Source organism: Atractosteus spatula, chromosome 10, assembly GCF_055471065.1.
Source record: "Atractosteus spatula isolate fAtrSpa1 chromosome 10, fAtrSpa1.hap1, whole genome shotgun sequence".
NCBI classification, from domain to species: Eukaryota; Metazoa; Chordata; class Actinopteri; order Semionotiformes; family Lepisosteidae; genus Atractosteus; species Atractosteus spatula.
In genome coordinates, this window is record NC_142715.1 from 6,287,116 (window position 1) to 6,304,821 (window position 17,706).

The 17,706-nt window shown below is 40.6% G+C and overlaps 3 non-coding genes across 3 annotated transcripts; 1 reads left to right on the forward strand and 2 right to left on the reverse strand.

The window, feature by feature from the left end:
- On the reverse strand, positions 1-82 carry trnas-acu (transfer RNA serine (anticodon ACU)). Its single transcript has one exon. It is a non-coding gene; the product is annotated as a tRNA-Ser (tRNA).
- Positions 83-10,336: 10,254 nt separating this feature from the next.
- trnal-uaa (transfer RNA leucine (anticodon UAA)) lies at positions 10,337-10,419 on the reverse strand. The gene has a single exon. It is a non-coding gene; the product is annotated as a tRNA-Leu (tRNA).
- Positions 10,420-15,958: 5,539 nt separating this feature from the next.
- Positions 15,959-16,030, forward strand: trnag-ccc (transfer RNA glycine (anticodon CCC)). The gene has a single exon. It is a non-coding gene; the product is annotated as a tRNA-Gly (tRNA).
- Positions 16,031-17,706: the final 1,676 nt, after the last annotated feature.

Below are 17,706 nucleotides of genomic sequence, written 5' to 3' on the forward strand. Positions count from 1 at the left end.
CGACGAGGATGGGATTCGAACCCACGCGTGCAGAGCACAATGGATTAGTAGTCCATCGCCTTAACCACTCGGCCACCTCCTCGAGGGAGTCAGCCCCTTCGGACATGAGTTGGCGCGCTCAAGATCATCTTTCTTCTTGATGGTCATTTTCCTCTTCCACCTGCCATTTCACTATTTTGCTTGAGTGATGTCAATCCACCAGGCGTGTCCTGTGCTTCAGTGGCGAGTATAGAGGACACCCTGTTGTACACGGAAAGCACATTGATCTCCTTGGATATGAAAAGTGCCAGATAAAAGCCATTTCTCATCCTGTCTCTTAGTATCGGGGCTGCTAGTGCATGAAAAGGAGGCAACTTGCTCGGCGAGCAGGCTCAGCGCACACCGAACGCAGATGTCTCAGAGCGGTATGTCCACGCGGCTGTAAGCATAGTCCTCTGCCGGCCCTGTGGTTTAGCTGGTTAAAGCACCTGTTTAATAAAGAGGAAATCGTGTGTTCAAATTCTAGCGAAGCCTTTCTTCCTGTCTTGTTTTACAGAACAGATCATTTGGGACACTCACAGAGGGCTTGATTTGGTTTAATGCATGTATTCATTTCCTTTGTGGAATTTTTTTAAATCATATATCTTACGAAAGATGAAATGTGAGCGAATTTTGTGTTCACCAAAAGTATGTAAATGGCAAAAAGCGGCGGATAAGCGTTTCTGTGGTGCATTTGGTTGGCTTGTTCGGCTCTTAACCCAACGTTGGGTGTTTTGAGCCCACCCAGGGACGCACTTCCTCCCATAGTAAACATCATCACCACAGATATTTAATTTTTCCGCAAAACCTTAACTATTTTGATATTTGCAGTAGTAAACAATTGAGGGTTGGTCTGAGGTAAAGACTGCAGTAGAGTCAACATTACCGGGAATTTCCAATAATTACCGACAAGGGAAACTTTCAAGCAGATAGTATTCACCCATGGAAATGTATGTTCCAATGTGTGGCGGGAAAATTCACTTATACTCCTGTTGCATCCTCAGCTAAAATAATTAAAAATACAATGCAAAATTATCTGAGAACTTGACAAGCAAAAACGACAAATCGCCGGAGTTATATTTTAATATTTTCGTATATTTACCTTAATTTGAATTCTAAATGTTAACCTAGTGCTGTTCAATATAATGTAATTTTGTTGTACTTTTAAAATATTTTAGCTGAGGATGTGAGGGAGGATATTACACCTTGCCAAACATCTAAAATAACTGTAAAAGAGGCTGGCATTTTAATAAAACAGGCGATCAAAAGAAAGCTACAGATAGTATGGTATTATCCACAATATCCCTCGATATTGAAAGTCAGATGAGGAATTTGAAGAAACTATCAAAGAAGCAACGGCAATAGCAGAGGATGTTGATTTTGAACCAAATATTACACGTCAATAATCCAGCAGTCCTCCCTTGCCAGACTTCTTCAAGATATTCGGTGTTCTATACAGAAAATCGAAAATTAAGCGCACATGCGGCAAGAGGGGTGGTCCGAAGCAAAGACTGCGGTAGAGGAGGAAAAAACTCCGCACGATGACTCGTGTCTAATATTCGGCCCCTGAAAGGCATCATATTCGTTGAATTGCTTGTGAGCGTGTGATTTCGCAATGCCTGTGTGCGGGCTTATAATTCCGGAATATCAATGGTCAGACGCTTACGATGAGTGATTGTGTTTTGTATTATTTAGATAATTGAAAATAAAACATTTTCAAATTTACAGCTCGAATGAAATAAAAAAGTTCATTTGTCTCTTTTTTGTAACAACATTGCCATAACTATTCAGATACATCAGAATAGTACCTGGACGTGACAGGACTTTATTGGATTTTAGGGGATTTATTTTTGCGCATCTTCGCCTACGATCAGGAATACCTTCCTGTTTTCAGCGTGTTTATTGTTTCTGCCTGTGATCTCAGAAAGAAAGACCCAGTAAATGTTCACCGAGTTTGCTGTGGTTTGAGAGGAGTGTATGAAGGTAATAAAGGAGGGAGGACGCGTGCATTCCGCATGGGGAGCGCAGAGTAATGAGCCGCGCCTGCAGCTCGCTGAGTCTTTTCTCATATAACCGCTCAGCCTGGACACACAGCGCCCCCAGCCTGTGTTGGAGATTTGCAGTTCAGAAAACAGCTGTGTCCAGCAGAAACTGATCTTCCTGCTTTAGTTAAGGTTATTGGAATCGACGGTTACTGTGGGGGTATACCGCTTGTATCTCTCTTCTCTGGCTAAACACTATCTACTGTAAAGTATAGAAATAGACAGAAGCTGAAATACAGCTACAAATACTTCAGTAAGGCCAGGCACATAGGAAAGTTTAATACAAATGTTCTATGAATCACTTTGCCTAGATTTTCGAACTCTGTTCGAGCTCTGATATACTGTAATCGTCTCGGCTCCTGCCGCTGTCACTGGGAGAGTGACTGCATTCCGTAGGGCTACAGGTTGATTTCACAATGCCACATTTAGTGAAATACAGGAGAAACCGCAAGGAAAACAATGTTTTAATAAATCTTCTTCTGTTTTTTTTATTGCAGTCTTTCACATTTGAATGCATACCTTGCAGTAAATCTTTCCAGATTACAGGCAGCCCAAACAGTTCATAAGGCAGAATTCGAAGCCTATTTGACTTTCTGCTGATCACATTGAAGAGTTCACGAAGCATTTCCCTGCCTATCATGTGCCCGCAAACTGGTTTCTCCATTTTTCCGTTAGCGAGCACAACAGTCGGGAAACATGCAAGATAGTAGCTGTAAGGAGTGGGATATGAACCCACCCGTCTATTCAGAGGACCGGGACACCCAAGCAAGGAAAGACAAGAGTTCATGAGTTGGGCGCCTTAGACCACTCAGCCATCCTGACGAGCTAAATAAAGCGGTGTGTTAAAAGCACCAGTAAAGTAAATGCTTTGCAGGAGAAGCGCCAAGTTCCCTGTTGGAGCCTAAACGGTTCGCGGAAATCACATTTTCAGATCGATTCAGAGTGTGCTTTACAGCCTTTGTGTAATATTTTGATCTGCTAGGGTGCAGTTGTCTTCACAATCTGTATTATCTCATAAAGAGCGACGTCAGTGTAAAACAGCTATCATTTTTAAGAACAGACGTTGTTTTGCATTATTCTAATTGGTTTATTTTCCTGATTGCATTGTATTGTGAAGCATAAAAGCCAGCTGCATAAATCTCTAATTCGCGTCTTTGATGAAGGTGTTTCAAATAGCAGCCAGTGCAGGATTGCTTTTAGAGCATGTATTACATTGTAAATGGTAATACATAAGCTTAAATTCGCACACTGTTATTTAGACAGTGCCAACCAGTCTGACCTCCTACAACTTTCTGTGCCGGCTGACTAGGTCTTACAGCAGCTGCAGCCAGAGTAGCCGTAATGGCAACACAGTGCTTGGAGTTCGGCTATTCTTATTTCTTCTGCAGAACCAGCGGTATCGGAATATATTGATCCGCATAAGAAGCGCTTTCGGTTTCTGATCGTTTTTATTGAGCGCTGCTCTAAACTTTACATTTGCTCGTACTAGTTTTCCCTATGAACAAAAGACATTTCCCTAATTACATGATTTCACTTTTTTCTTTTCAACAAGTAGAAAGAAATAAAATATAATTCCATATAAAAGCCCCAGGCAGGATGGTTGGTGGTCTAAGGCGTTGCATTCAGGTTGCAGTTTCTCCTTGAGGCGTTTGTTCAAATTCCACTTCTGACAAAGAAGTTAGAGTAGAAACGATAAAATCCCTAGGTAGAAAACATCTCTCATTTCACGTGTTTAATGTTAATTGTCTCAGTGGCTGCCTCGGTGATTGATGGATCTTCTCTCTTGCAGGGTGACGGCAAACGTCTTCAGAAAGGGAGTCTCACACGCACGGCTTTTCTTCATCAAGAGCTGAGACAACAGAAACAGACTTCAAACTGAAATGAATTACTTCTTGAGCGTTTATGGCCGTCTATAAAAAGCTGAGAGCAGGTGAAAACGTCTTTTGAAATGAGGAAATGTCTGCTGACAGTAAACAGAGCTCACGCTGAGCTGCGGACAAGCGCTCCTCGTTAGTAGAGTGCTGAGTACCCCCGCTTGTTGCGCGGGAGACCGGGGTACGTTTCTGTGACAGGGCGCTGGTTTATTTTTTTAACAACCTGACTTCACTTAAAAAGTGTGTACTGTGTACTAAGTTTCGGACTTGTTAGTGTGGTAGAATATGGAGATCATCTCCAGCTCTGAGCTCAAATGCAACAACAAGTCATGCTGAACAAAGTCAGAGCCCAGCTGAACGTGTGCTCAGGACTCAGGAGCATTGTTGAGTTCTAATTAGTATGAACTGCAGGGGTTCTGAATCAGAACATTTCAATTTATCTGATCAGTAAATTAAAATGCAGGACACTGTAAAATAGGATTATTACTGTGTCTCTGTCTCGTTTGTATATAACCGAATGTCCCTCACAGTTTAAAAGATACCAGTAAGGACACACAACTACTAATGTGATACTTATTGGAAATAGTCCCAAAACAAGCACGTCTGGCAGCTGGTAGACTCCTGTAATTTTGCAGTGACAGAACACTTAGAAGATTTGCAATCTATTTAAATATGAATTTACTAAATTTCAGTTCTCTTCACTCCCAGGCATAACTGAACTCTCACTGTCGCATACTAAAGGCTTTACATGCATTAGCTGTGATAAAGCTTCTAATAAACATATAATGAAACTTAGTTTTGTTCCTCATGGTGATCCTGTACTCGATCCAAATGAAATGTTTAATATGATCCCCCGAGAAAAAAAATGAGTCCATTTCCGCCTGGAATGATTGATGCCTCATCAAACATTTTGTAATATCCCCGGAAGTTTATACAATAGAATGCTGTTTCGTGGGTTAAATTCAAGGTAAAAAAAACTAAGGAAACGAGTTGGAAACGATGTCGATCTGTGATTTAAATCATCCGCAACATTGCACAACATTGGGCAGTATGTGACAGAGAGCAGCACCTGACATTCATTCGATAGCTCAGCTGGTAGAGTGGAGGACTGTAGTGGAAACAACTGGGAATCCTTAGATTTCTGGTTTGACTCCGGCTCGAAGGAAGGTACTTTAATCAAATAGTTAAAATAGCGAATCTGTTTCATTCAGACGTTGATCAAAAGCTCAGTAAATGACGAAGCAGAGGCTCCTGTTCTGAATTCAACTCACGTCTGATTGTCTTGTTTTGGCCAAGATCTGATCTTTCAATTAAGGGACTACTCTGTCTGCTTTGTAATTCAAAAATACATACAAATGTCAAGTTTTTTTTGTAGATATAAAGGTTTTCTCTGTTTTCAAAGGATAGCTACTTAATTGGCTTTATGATTTGGTATTGATTTTGTATCGTTGTATTATTAAGTTTGTGCTTTCTGTGTTTTTATCGTATTGTGAACTTATTTTTTAAACAAATGCTTACAAAGGCAGACACGGCACACATCTGTTTATACCAGCGGTGAATTGTACATTTTTATTAAGTAAAATCTACTGTGCACTTTTGGGAGTATAACAGGTTCGATATAAAGTGGCAAAAATATAAAAGGGAAAAATACCCCAGACTGCGTGTAAAGGCCTCGTTGTGACTGTTTTATTTTTAGATAAAGATGGTGTACTGTGCACAAAATGTTGCAGAAACACAATCTGATATTTTAATAACTATTATTTTAATAATTTGATAAGTATGAGGCCCCGGATCCAAATCTTCAGTCCTGATATTTTTAAAAATGATATCTTCCCTTCCTCTCGTGGAAGTCACACGATGTGAACAATTGTTTTTTTTTTCACGTTGCGATCCAAAGAGCCTCAGACGCACAGTCAACAGTAACCAAACCAGGATGGATTCTGCTGGGAGCCGGACTGAGCTCATTCTCACTCCCTGTGCTGAAAACAGAATTATCTCTTCCCCGAACATTGTCTACAGCTGCTAGATATTGCTCTGCGTCATACTGCTCCAGCAATTCCTTTGACCAAAGACAGATCACTTGTGCGCTTTTAACCTTCTTGCAGCTACAGGCGAGGCTGAAGCTGGAGATGTGAAGGCACCCACTGGTGCATGTTCTCCAAATTTCACAATCGCCACAGACTTCTCTTTTTTTTAAGTAGATATAGCCCTGAAAAAAGCATTAGCTTTATCAGTTTTTACATTTATCAAACATGATATTTTTATTGCATTTTACATAATAACAATAATTATTATTATTGTTTAAACTTATATAGCGCTTTTCTGGACACTCCACTCAAAGCGCTTTACAGGTAATGGGAACTCCCCTCCACCACCACCAATGTGCAGCCCCACCTGGATAATGCAACGGCAGCCATAGTGCGCCAGAACGCTCACCACACATCAGCTATTAGTGGGGAGGAGAGCAGAGTGATGAAGCCAGTTCAGAGATGGGGATTATAAGGAGGCCATGACTGGTAAAGGGTCAATGGGAAATTTGGCCAGGATGCCGGGGTTACACCCCTACTCTTTCGAGAGACGATCTGGGATTTTTAATGACTACAGAGTCAGGACCTCGGTTTTACGTCTCAGCCAAAGGACGGCACCTGTTTACAGTCCAGTGTCCCCGTCATAATACTGGGGCATTAGAACCCACACAGACCCGCCCAGCGACAGAAATCAGATGGTACCGTGTGTCGGGCTCGGCTGCGAGCAGGACAATGACGTTACGGGGACAAAGTAGAGAAAATCAAAACGGTTCTGTAAAAGACATGTGTCAGCTGTCGGTTCGCAGTCTGGACTCTAAATCCACCCATCCGATTTCAAATCTCTCGAACACCTGAGCTGCGGCTTCTTTCGAGCAGTTATTCAGGAGAACATTATGTTGATCATATAGATGAAACGTTTAATATATTCAGGTATGTAGCTACGTCAGCATTCTTATCTGCAAAGGAACAATACTGTAGGTTTATTGCATGCTGAAAAGAGAAGAGAGAAAAAAACCTGAAGAAGGTTTCACAGCTGAAACGTTATGTTTTCTCTCTTCTCTTTTCAGCATGGAATAAACCTATTGCCAGTGGGCAGTGATTCGTCGAATATACGTATATTCACGGCGAAAATACGGCTATACGTATATATACGTTGCCGCGACGTATAATCAATGTCGAATTGCAACCGTAAAATCGACGACATTAATCAACGCATATATAACGTCGAAAACACATCTAACACAGTGCCTGAGGCTTTTTACTGTATATATCGTGTGTGCCGCAACTAGGAGTATACGGCACTCTGCATAGTGTACGAAGTAAATTTATTTTATTATTTTATTAATAAATATAATAAATTAATTAATTACTGCGAAAATAATTTACTTCGTACACTGTGCAGAGTGCCGTATACTCCTAGTTTTAAAACTGACAAAAATGTAGAAAATACGTTTCTCACTTAGAAATTTAAGATGGGGGTGGGGTATTACTAGTAGCGGCGCAGAACTCACCATGGTGCAATTCATTTACGTGACGGGCTAGTGGGTTAATGGATAACGCGTCTGATTTCGGTTTATAAGATTGTCGATTCGACTTCTACCGGGGTTGTGTGATTTAAATCAGTCTTTTTGTGCAGTGTGCCTTTTCTCTTGTCGTGTTCAAGATGATTCGCTGCATAAGCTCCTGACTAGGTGTTCTGTACTGCTCTGTTATTTCATTCAGATTACCTAAGTGGTGTACAGATAAAACCCAACTGCGTGGTGTAATATCCGGGTTCGGCACCAGCAAACACATCAGCTGACCTCGACGTGACTTGAACACACAACTTTCTGATGGGGAGTCAGAGGTGCTACCGTTGCGCCACGTGGTCACTCGCGACAAGCGCTTTTAACTCCCCCAAAGAGAAAAATCAGCGTCCCTGAAAAAGATTTTTTTCATTCTCTCCTGTGAGGAGCGCCGCTCTTCCAACGAGGGTCTCTTCTTCCCAGACCACAGATTATTCTTCCCGCCAGTCTCTCTCACAGAGAGCAGACACACCGTCTCCACTAATGTGTTTACTACATCTATAGATCTGACCCCCTACAGCCCCGATATACAGCCCGGATATTCGATATTCCCCGATAAAGAACAAAAAATATTCCTGGATAGGATATTTACCACCAGCCTCGTGAACATCTCATCTTGACCTCTTCCAGGAGGAGCACAATTAACACAGAATCCTCTCTCCATTTAGCAAATAACACAAAACACTGTTTACCTGTCAAAACAGAAAACCAGGCTGCTCCAGGTGAGGCTTAAACTCACAACCTCGGCATGACTCCACTGATGATGTCATTTTACATGGCCTGAACCAGGAAAGAGTTTGGAAGTTATGTCAAGAAGTTATGGTGTTGTTTTAATACTTGCCTACTCTTTTAAATTTTAGGTCAAATCTTTTATTTGGGAGTACTTTCAATTGATGTTAATCCTTGTCCCGATGCACCATTCTGGGCCATGGTGCATCTTGAATAATGTTCTTATAGGCTTCAGTTTGGAAAAGTGCGCTCTTCAGAAGCTACCGAAACCTCTAATGGTTACATAACACTTAATGCAAAAGCAACGGTCGGGTTTGAAAAAGAATATTACTTGCAATGAATACAAACACTGTTACAGGAGTGGTGTTAGTGCTATTTTAGCTTAGATCATCAATTCATCTTACATTTCATCTCCATCTATATCAACAGCGTAATCGCTACTGAGCGCTAAAGGCAGGTCCTGGCAATACAATCTTCTTTAGAAAACATTTTTAAAACTATTTCCACTACCATCCGTAAAGTAAAAGATTCCGATTGCACGCAACTAATAAAATATCTTTTCCAGGGACGTTGTAGCTAGATGCAAATTACAATCGAAAATGTATCAGCTTTAAAATTTTCTTTTGGATCCACAGGATGATCAGCATGAACCATCAAAGAGCCTGGAGCTGCAAGAAAGTTAAAAGCGCACAAGTGATCTGTCTTTGGTCAAAGGAATTGCTGGAGCAGTAGGACGCAGAGCAATATCTAGCAGCTGTAGACGATGTTCGGGAAAGAGATAATTCTGTTTTCAGCACAGGGCGTGAGAATGAGCTCAGTCCGGCTCCCAGCAGAATCCTTTCTGGTTTGGTTACTGTCAGACTGTGCGTCTGAGGCTCTTTGGATCGCAACGTGAAAAAAAAGAACAAAAAACATTTGCTCACATCTTGTGATTTCCACGAGAGGAAGAGAAGATATCACAAAAAAAATCAGAACTGAAGATTTGGATCCGGGACCTCATACTTGTCAAATGATTAAAATAATAATATTTTATTAAAATAATATTATGAAAATATCAGGTTGTGTTTCTGCAACATATCGTGCACAGTACGCCATTTTTTTCTAAAAATACAGTAGATTGTACTTAATAAAAATGCACAATTCACTGCTGGTATAAACAGATGTGTGCTGTGTTTGCCTTTGTAAGCATTTGTTTAAGAAATAAGTTCACAATATGATAAAAAACACAGAAAGCACAAACTTAATAATATAATGATACAAAATCAATACCAAATCATAAAGCCAATTAAGTACCTATCCTTTGAAAACAGTGACATTTGTATTTACTTTTGAATTACAAATCAGACAGAGTAGTCCCTTAATTCAAAGATCAGATCTTGGCCAAAACAAGACAATCAGATGTTAGCTGAATTCGGAACAAGAGCCTCTGCTTCATCGTTTATTGAGCTTTTGATCAACGTCTGAGTGAAAAAGATTCGCTATTTTAACTCTTTGATTAAAGTTCACAACAGCACCTTCCTTCGAGCTGGAGTCAAAACAGCGACTTAAGGATTCCTAACTGTTCCTAATACAGTCCGCCGCGCTACCAACTGAGATATCGAAGGGATCTAAAGTGCTCCTCTCTGGCACATATTGCCCAATGTAGTGAAATATTCCGGGTGATTAAATTCCAGTTCGACATCAAGTTTCCAACTCGTTTCCTTAGTCTTGTTTACCTTGAATTTAAGCCACAAACCAGGATTCTACTGTATAAACTTCCGGGGATGTTACAAAATGTTTGATGGGGCATCAATCAATCCAGGTGGAAATTCACTCCTTTTTTTTTCTCGAGGCATCATATTAAACATTTCATTTGGATCGAGAAGAGGATCACCATGAGAGACAGAACAAACTGTTGGATTCCGTCTTTATTGGGAGCTGTATCACAGCTAATGCATGTAAAGCCTTCAGTATGCGAAAGTGAGAGTTCAGTTATGCCAGGGAGTGGGAGTGAAGAGAACTGAAATGAAATTTAGTAAATTCATATTTAAATAGAATGTAAATCATCAAAGTGTTCTGTCACTTAAAACTTTTTACAATACTACCAGGAGTGGGGATTGAACCCACATGGACTTTCGTCCATTGGATCTTAAATCCAACGCCTTAACCACTCGGCCATCCTGGTCTACAGCATTATGCCGCTCAGTTGTTTAACATTTAATTATGATTCAACAATTAAAAAAAAAATTAAACCAGCTCCCTGTCACAGAAACGTACCCCGGTCTCCCGCGCAACAAGCAGGGGTACTCAGCACTATACTAACGAGGAGCGCTTGTCCGGAGCTGAGCGTGAGCTCTGTTTACGGTCAGCAGTCATTTCCTCTTTTCCAAATACGTTTTCGCCTGCTCTCAGCTTTTTAAAGACAGTCATAAATGCTCAAGAAGTAATTCATGTCAGTTTGAATTCTGTTCCTGTTGTCTCCGCTCTTGATGAAGAGCAGCCTTACGTGGGAGACTCCCTCTCTGAAGAAGTTTGCCGTCACCCTGCAGGAGAGAAGAGCCATCAACCACCGAGACAATTAACATTGAACACATGAAATGCGAGATGCTTTCTACTTAGGGATTTTATTGTTTCTACTCTATCTTCTTTGTCAGAAGTAGGATTTAAACAAACATCTCAAGGGGAAGCCACAACCTGAACGCAACGCCTTAGACCACCAGGCATGCTGCCTGTGGCTCTTAAATGGAATTATAAGTTTTATTTATTTCTACTTGATGAAAAGGAAAAAAAAGTTAAATGTAATTAGGGAAATGTCTTTTTTCATGGGGAAAACAAGCCCGAGCAAATGTAAAGTTTAGAGCAGCGCTGAATAAAAGCTATCTGAAACCGATAGTGCTTCTTATGCACGTGCCCCTGACGATGTTATTGATACGTCATACAGTATGTTCTATTTTTTATATTATATGTATTTTTGTTGTTCAAATAAAAAAAATATTAAAAAAAACTTTCAGGATGCGTGCTGCTGTAAAAATAAAATGACATCAAGAATGCTGTATGCAGAGGTCTGAAGCCTGCTCCACAGAAGAACTATGTCCAGAGGTGTTAAAGTCGAGATCTCTCCATGAGAGGGGAAGCATCTCAGAAAAAGCAGGTGCAGTCGGTTCCACGGTCCTAACGCCACGAGGTCGGACGACGAGTGAAAGCCTAGCTTTCTCCGAACAAGTAATGAGACAAGGCAAGCTCTATAGAGGGTAGTGTGGCCGAGCGGACTAAGGTGCTGGGTCAAGGTTCCAGTCTCTTTGGGGGCGTTGGTTCAAATCCCACCGCTGCCAGATGCTTCTGTGACCCTTTTTCTTCTGACTTGGAAAGCAATCAGTGGGATTTTGTTTTGACAGTCTCTTGAGAACCTAAGCAAAGTTTTTAGAGATACTTTGTCAGCTTGACAACAAGGCAGGAAACAAAAGCTGTATTGCGTCCTCTCAACCCAAATGCGCTTTGCCACCTTTAGCGTTATGCAGGGAACAACGTCTGCTGAGATCACTTTCCAGATTGCAAATCGTACTGTGTTTTAATATCGGTTGTGCTGGCGTAATGCTTCCGTCTGTAAAACTTTAATGTTCTGCTAAGAGTTAAGAGGAGTGCTTAATGTTAAGAGGAGTGTATGAAGGTCATAATGGAGGGAGGACACGCGCGTTTTAATAAATCTTCTGGATTTATATTTCGGTCTTTCACCTTTGAATGCATAGCTTGGCCGTAAATCTTTACTCGATTACAGGCACCCCAAACAGTTTTTAAGGCAGAAATCGAAGCCTATTTGACTTTCTGCTAATAACGTGTAAGTGTTCACGAAACATTTCCCTGCACATCATGTGCCCGCAAACCGGTTTCTCCATTTTCCTCTTCCTGTCATTGTCAGCGGGCACAACAAGACGGGAAAAATGCAAGAGAGAGCAGCTGTCAGGAGTGGGATTTGAACCCACACCACTACTCAGAGACCAGAACACCCAAGCAATGGAAAGACAAGAGTCCTTGAGTAGGGCACCTTAGACCACTCGGCCATCCTGACACGCTCCTTGTATCACTTTGTTAAAAGCACCAGTAGTTCACAAAAGTGAGAAATGCTTTGCTGGAGAAGCGCCACGTTGCCTGTTGTTGCCTAAACGGATCGCGGAAATCAAATATTCGGATCGATTCAGAGTGTGCTTTACAGCCTTTGTGTAATACTTTAAATTGTTTAAAAAAAGTGTGCACTGTGTGCTACGTTTAGGATTAGTTAGTGTGGTAGAATATGGAGATCATCTCCAGCTCTGAGTTCAACCGTAACAAGAAGTCGTGCTAAACAAGTGAGAGCCCAGCTGATCGTGTGCTCAGTGTGGTGCTCAGGACTCAGGAGTATTGTTGTGGTTCTAATTTGGACGAACTGCAGGGGCTCTGAATCAGAACATTTCAATTTATCTGTTCAGTAAGTTAAAATGCAGGACACGTTAAAATAGGATTATTACTTTGTCTCTGTCCCGTTAACTGAATGTCCCTTACATTTTTAAGGACACATACCGACTAATGCGATACTCATTGCAAATAGTCCCAAAACAAGCACGTCCGGCAGCTGCGGGGTTAAAGGTGAACATGTATCGTATTCTAATGGCTTCTATTTCCATTGATGAATGAGACAGATTCACAAGGAGATCCTTCACGCGATTAAGCAAACACATTGCCTTTTCTGTCTGATGTAGAGGCTACATTTGTGTCAGCAGTACTATACAGGTAAGTCGAATACACTTTCAGGGGCTGCATCTGTAGCGCTTCATCTAAGAGGATTGTTAGAGCACAGTTACATTCACCCACCCAATTTATTCTTTGATCATCTAAGAGGATTTTTTTACTTTCGCACACGGTTACATTCGCCCACACAACATATACTCTCTGAATGTCCAATGGCTCAATAACCCCGTTTTCCCCTGGGAACCACCAGTGTACAGTCCCATCCCATTCAAAAATATAACAGATATATTCAATTGATATATTCAATTAACAAATATAAAAAGATATTATGAACAAGAGAACTCTTGTTCATATAGATCCAGGTTTACACAATTAATTTCATGCATACTCGAAGTGCCTGAAGTCTTGCTCTGCTGTTTTAAATATACCTCCAAAGCGTTTAGTTGTGTTAACTACCAAATTATTCGAACTAATTTAACGTCATATTCAGGAAATTCAGAGGAAGTCTTCAGACTTGTCGTGGCTGTTGAAGAAGCCACCGGTTGAATCTCACCCGGGATTTCTTTAGAGATCGTTCAGCGAGCGAGTCATCCTTCTGCACTCCACACTGAGCTGAAAGCTGCATCGTATAAAATATCCATGGTACAACTCGAGAAAAAACTGAAGGACTAAACAACGACTTTTGATGATTACAAGAGATTCAAGAAACACAACCGTCCGCACACGGGCTTGGATCCTGAACGCTTAAGTTAAAAGACAAAACGAAGGATACGAATTGTAAACTCTCTTCACGTCTTACAGTTTGTGAAATAAAACAATTTCTTACTTTCTTAATAATTTCTTACTGCTGATAGACGATTTATTGCATTTGAACAAAATCACAATTACAAACATTTTGGGTTAAACTGTTATTCACATACTCTAACGGAGAGAAACGTTAGTGTCTTCAGGTGTGTGAGCCCACTTCTAAAAAAAATAAAAGTTATATGAATTTAATTGTTCTACTTTTTAGGCTTGCATAGTCTTATGAATATTTCGGTTAAATCTTTTTTTCTGTAGTAATTTCAGTTGATATTAATATTAGTCATGATTTACAATTTTCGGACATGGTTCATCTTAAATAATTTAGTAGTTTCAGTTTTGGAAAATCGCACCCAGAAGCTACCAAAACTGGTAATGTTCATATAATGTGTAATGCAATAGCAGCATTTTGGGTGGGAAAACAAAAAGTATTTCTTGGTATGAATCCCAACACTTCATAAGCGGCGTTCGAGGACTTCTCGCTTCAGATAAAGCTGTCAATACATCATAGATTTTTACTCAATCAATATCAGCAGTGTTATCGCTACCGAAAGCTAAATATAGATCCTGGTAATACTTCGTGAGATCTTCGTAAGAAAATCCAAAATACTACTGAAGCAATCAAATGTATACGTTTCTTTTGGATCGAGAAGAGGATAATTATGAGACTCAAAATATGCCTGTCTTTTCTTTTTTCGAGGACAAATGGATTATTGAGGTGTAAAGATGGGTTCAGAACCAAAATCATCTGCTGTTTCTTTGATAGTTTCTTCAAATCCTTCAACTGATCATCGATATCAATGAAAAATATTATACAAATTGTGGTTTTCTGTTAATTGCCAATTTTATTGTAATTATATCTTCGTTTACAGATGTCTTGCATGTAGTCCTCAGCTAAAATGTTTTAAAAAGTACTACAAAAGTACAATATGCTTAACAACATTTATGGTTATATCTATATTAAAATGAAAGTAAATATACCAAGATATTAAAATACAATTTTACAATCCTAACCTAATAATGCTTGTGAAGGTTTCCAATACATCCGAACTGTAATTTTGAAATATTATTGCTGAGAATGCAAAGAGAGTACAACGATCAAATTCAATGAGTGAAAATACAAAAGTAGTTCACTAAACTGAGTTTCTTCCCTGAAATGATTTGCTTGCGAAGCACTAAGCAGCCTTGAACGGATCGTGGAAATCAAATATACAGATGGATTGAGAGTGTGCTTTCCAACTTCTGTGTAACATTTTCTTTTGACAGGGCGGAGTTGTTTTCACAATCTGGGTTATATTAAAAGGAGTAACGTCAGTGTAAAAAAGCTTTCCTTCTAATAATTTTGGTTTCAAGATCACAATATAGTGTGAAACATAAAAGCTAGCTTAATAAATCTGTTGCACGTCGTATACAATGGTCTTTCAACTAATAGCCCGTGCAGGGATCAAACCCCAGCTGCTGGTACGAGGTGCGTAAGGCTCTGCAACATGCAGATGAGAAACTAACCTTCGCTTTTTCATTATATACACAGTGAGCTATGTTTACGAGCCTGCTGCCTTCTACGGGCAGTAAGTATTTGAATGCGGTACAAGACCGGCCATGCAGAAATGAAGTGAGGAGGGTGTGTACATTAAAAGGCTCATAGCGTCCCTGGGAAGGCTCAAACCACCACCCTTTTGGTTAACAGCCGAGCCACAAAGACTCATAAACAGCTTAACACTCCTCGGTCTCAGTGAAAGTGATACACTCCGTAAAATTTTTACTACTGGAGTTTTTTACATTCTATACTGCGTATTCTGAAAATACGAGTTTTTACGAGAAGGGATGGGACATATAAGGTCAGCAGGCTTAGGGAATTGGACTTTAAGGTGAAGACTGTGGGTTCAGCAGCAGCAGAAGAACCTGATCAGTATCAGTTGACTCCCATGTACTTTGAAAACTTAATTTCGGGATTTAGAGTCAGACGTACTACCATTGCACCATGGCGTACTAAATTAAAAAAAATAGAATAACAATCAGTGTTCCTGGATCTGTTATCGAGAACAACACCTGCACAAGGGCTGCGGAGGAAGAATGAAATGTGGTCTGGGAAGAAGATACTCTCTTCAGAAGGGCGGTGCTCCTCACAGGAGAGAATGAAAAAAAAAATTTCGCGACGCTGATTTTTCTCCTCTGGGGGTTTAAAAGGTGAGGATTGGTGTGAACTCGTGGCGCAGCGGTAGCGCGTCTGACTCCCGATCTGAAGGCTGCGTGTTCAAATCACGTCGGGGTCAGCTCTTAGATTTTCAGGTTCTGCTGGTGCTGAATCCGGAATTCTCACCATGCGGTTGAGTTCTGTCTGTACACCACATAGATAATCTAAATGAAAGAGCAATACAGGACACGCAGTGAGGAGCTCACACAGCAAATACCCTTGAACACAAGAGAAAAGGCACAGTCGACATCTGCGAAACATCACGTCCGACTTGAAAGACAGCTACATCAGAGAATGAAATCCTGGAAGTTTCAGATCCCTTTTTATTACAGGTTTAAACAAACCTAAAAGTTAGGGAGTTTCAGGATACTTTTGTTTTATTAAAAAGTGTCTGATGCCTGTAAATGTCACTTGAAAAAAAAACCGCTATTGGACTTGAGCTGGAAAGGAAACAGACCCAGCGTTTGCTTTCAGGTGCATTTCATTACATAATAGACATCTATTACTGAGGAGCTTGAATAACATTTACACGAGCCAGGTAGAAGCCTACAATCTGAGAAATTTACAATCTCAGTGTCGGGGCTGCTATGTAAAAGAGGCAATTTGCTCTGAGAGCAGGCTCAGCGCTTACTGAACGCAGATGTCTCAGAGCGGTCTGTCCAAGTGGCTGTAAAAGGACAGCAGCAAGAATACGTAAAACAGGTGTAAAATAAAAAAAAATTAAACAATTTAAAAATAAATACTAAATGGGTTTAAAATTCAGGAATGTGATTGGTCAGATGCTTACGATGAGTGTTGTTGGTGTTTCTTGTGACTTAGCGAATTGAAAAAATATTCAATTTAAAAACGGCAAGAGCTCGTAAGGAAAAAAAATAGTTTGTAAGTATCTTTGTTGTAACTGCTGCGCCAGAACTATTCAGATAAATCAGAAAAGTACCTGAACTTGACTGGTTTATATTCAGTAATGTGCATTGGGAACGAAAGGAAGACTTAGATGGATTTTATTAGGTTTTAGGAATCAGAAAAGTTATTTTTACACGTTATTGCCTACGAGCAGAAATAACTTCCTGCCTTCAACGCTTTTATTGTTTCTGCTTGTAACCTCAAACAGAAAAACCCAGTACTGACTCACAAAAACGCCTCGGAGTTTCTGTGTTTCTGGGATTTAAGAGGGATGTATGAAGACAGTAAAGGGGAGTTTTTTTTTCCCCGCTGTAGAGTATGAAGGCGGTGTGACGAGTCAGGAGGGAAGAGACGCGCATTCCGCACGGGGAGCGCAGAGCAATGAGCCGCACCTGTTGCGCGCCGAGTCCTGTCCTATATAACCGCTGAGCCCGGACACAGAGAGTCTCCAGCCAGTGTTGGAGAATTATAATTTTAATAGTTTTCCTTTTGAGCTGAAGCTGGGTTGCTTTCTCTAGTTAAAGTTATTGGAGTTGGTGGTTACTGTGCTAGACCGTCGGGAATAGCGCTATTATTTCTTTCTTCTGCTCAAACAGTGCTGGGCAAAACTTAAATTATAACCCTGTTTCAGAAAGATTGAGTCTGAGGGGTAATAGGTGGAGGTTAAAACCCAAAATAAAGGGCTGTTGTTAGTGAAAGCAGTAGATTGGGTCTGATTTTGCTCGTTATTGACCTCACTCACGCAAACTCCGTACTCATTAATGTAGGCGGGGCTACGTGAGATAAAGATAAGAGTGTCCCCTTGTGGGGAGTCCCTTCCCCTCCCCACTCTCCCACTAGGGTCTGTTGTAA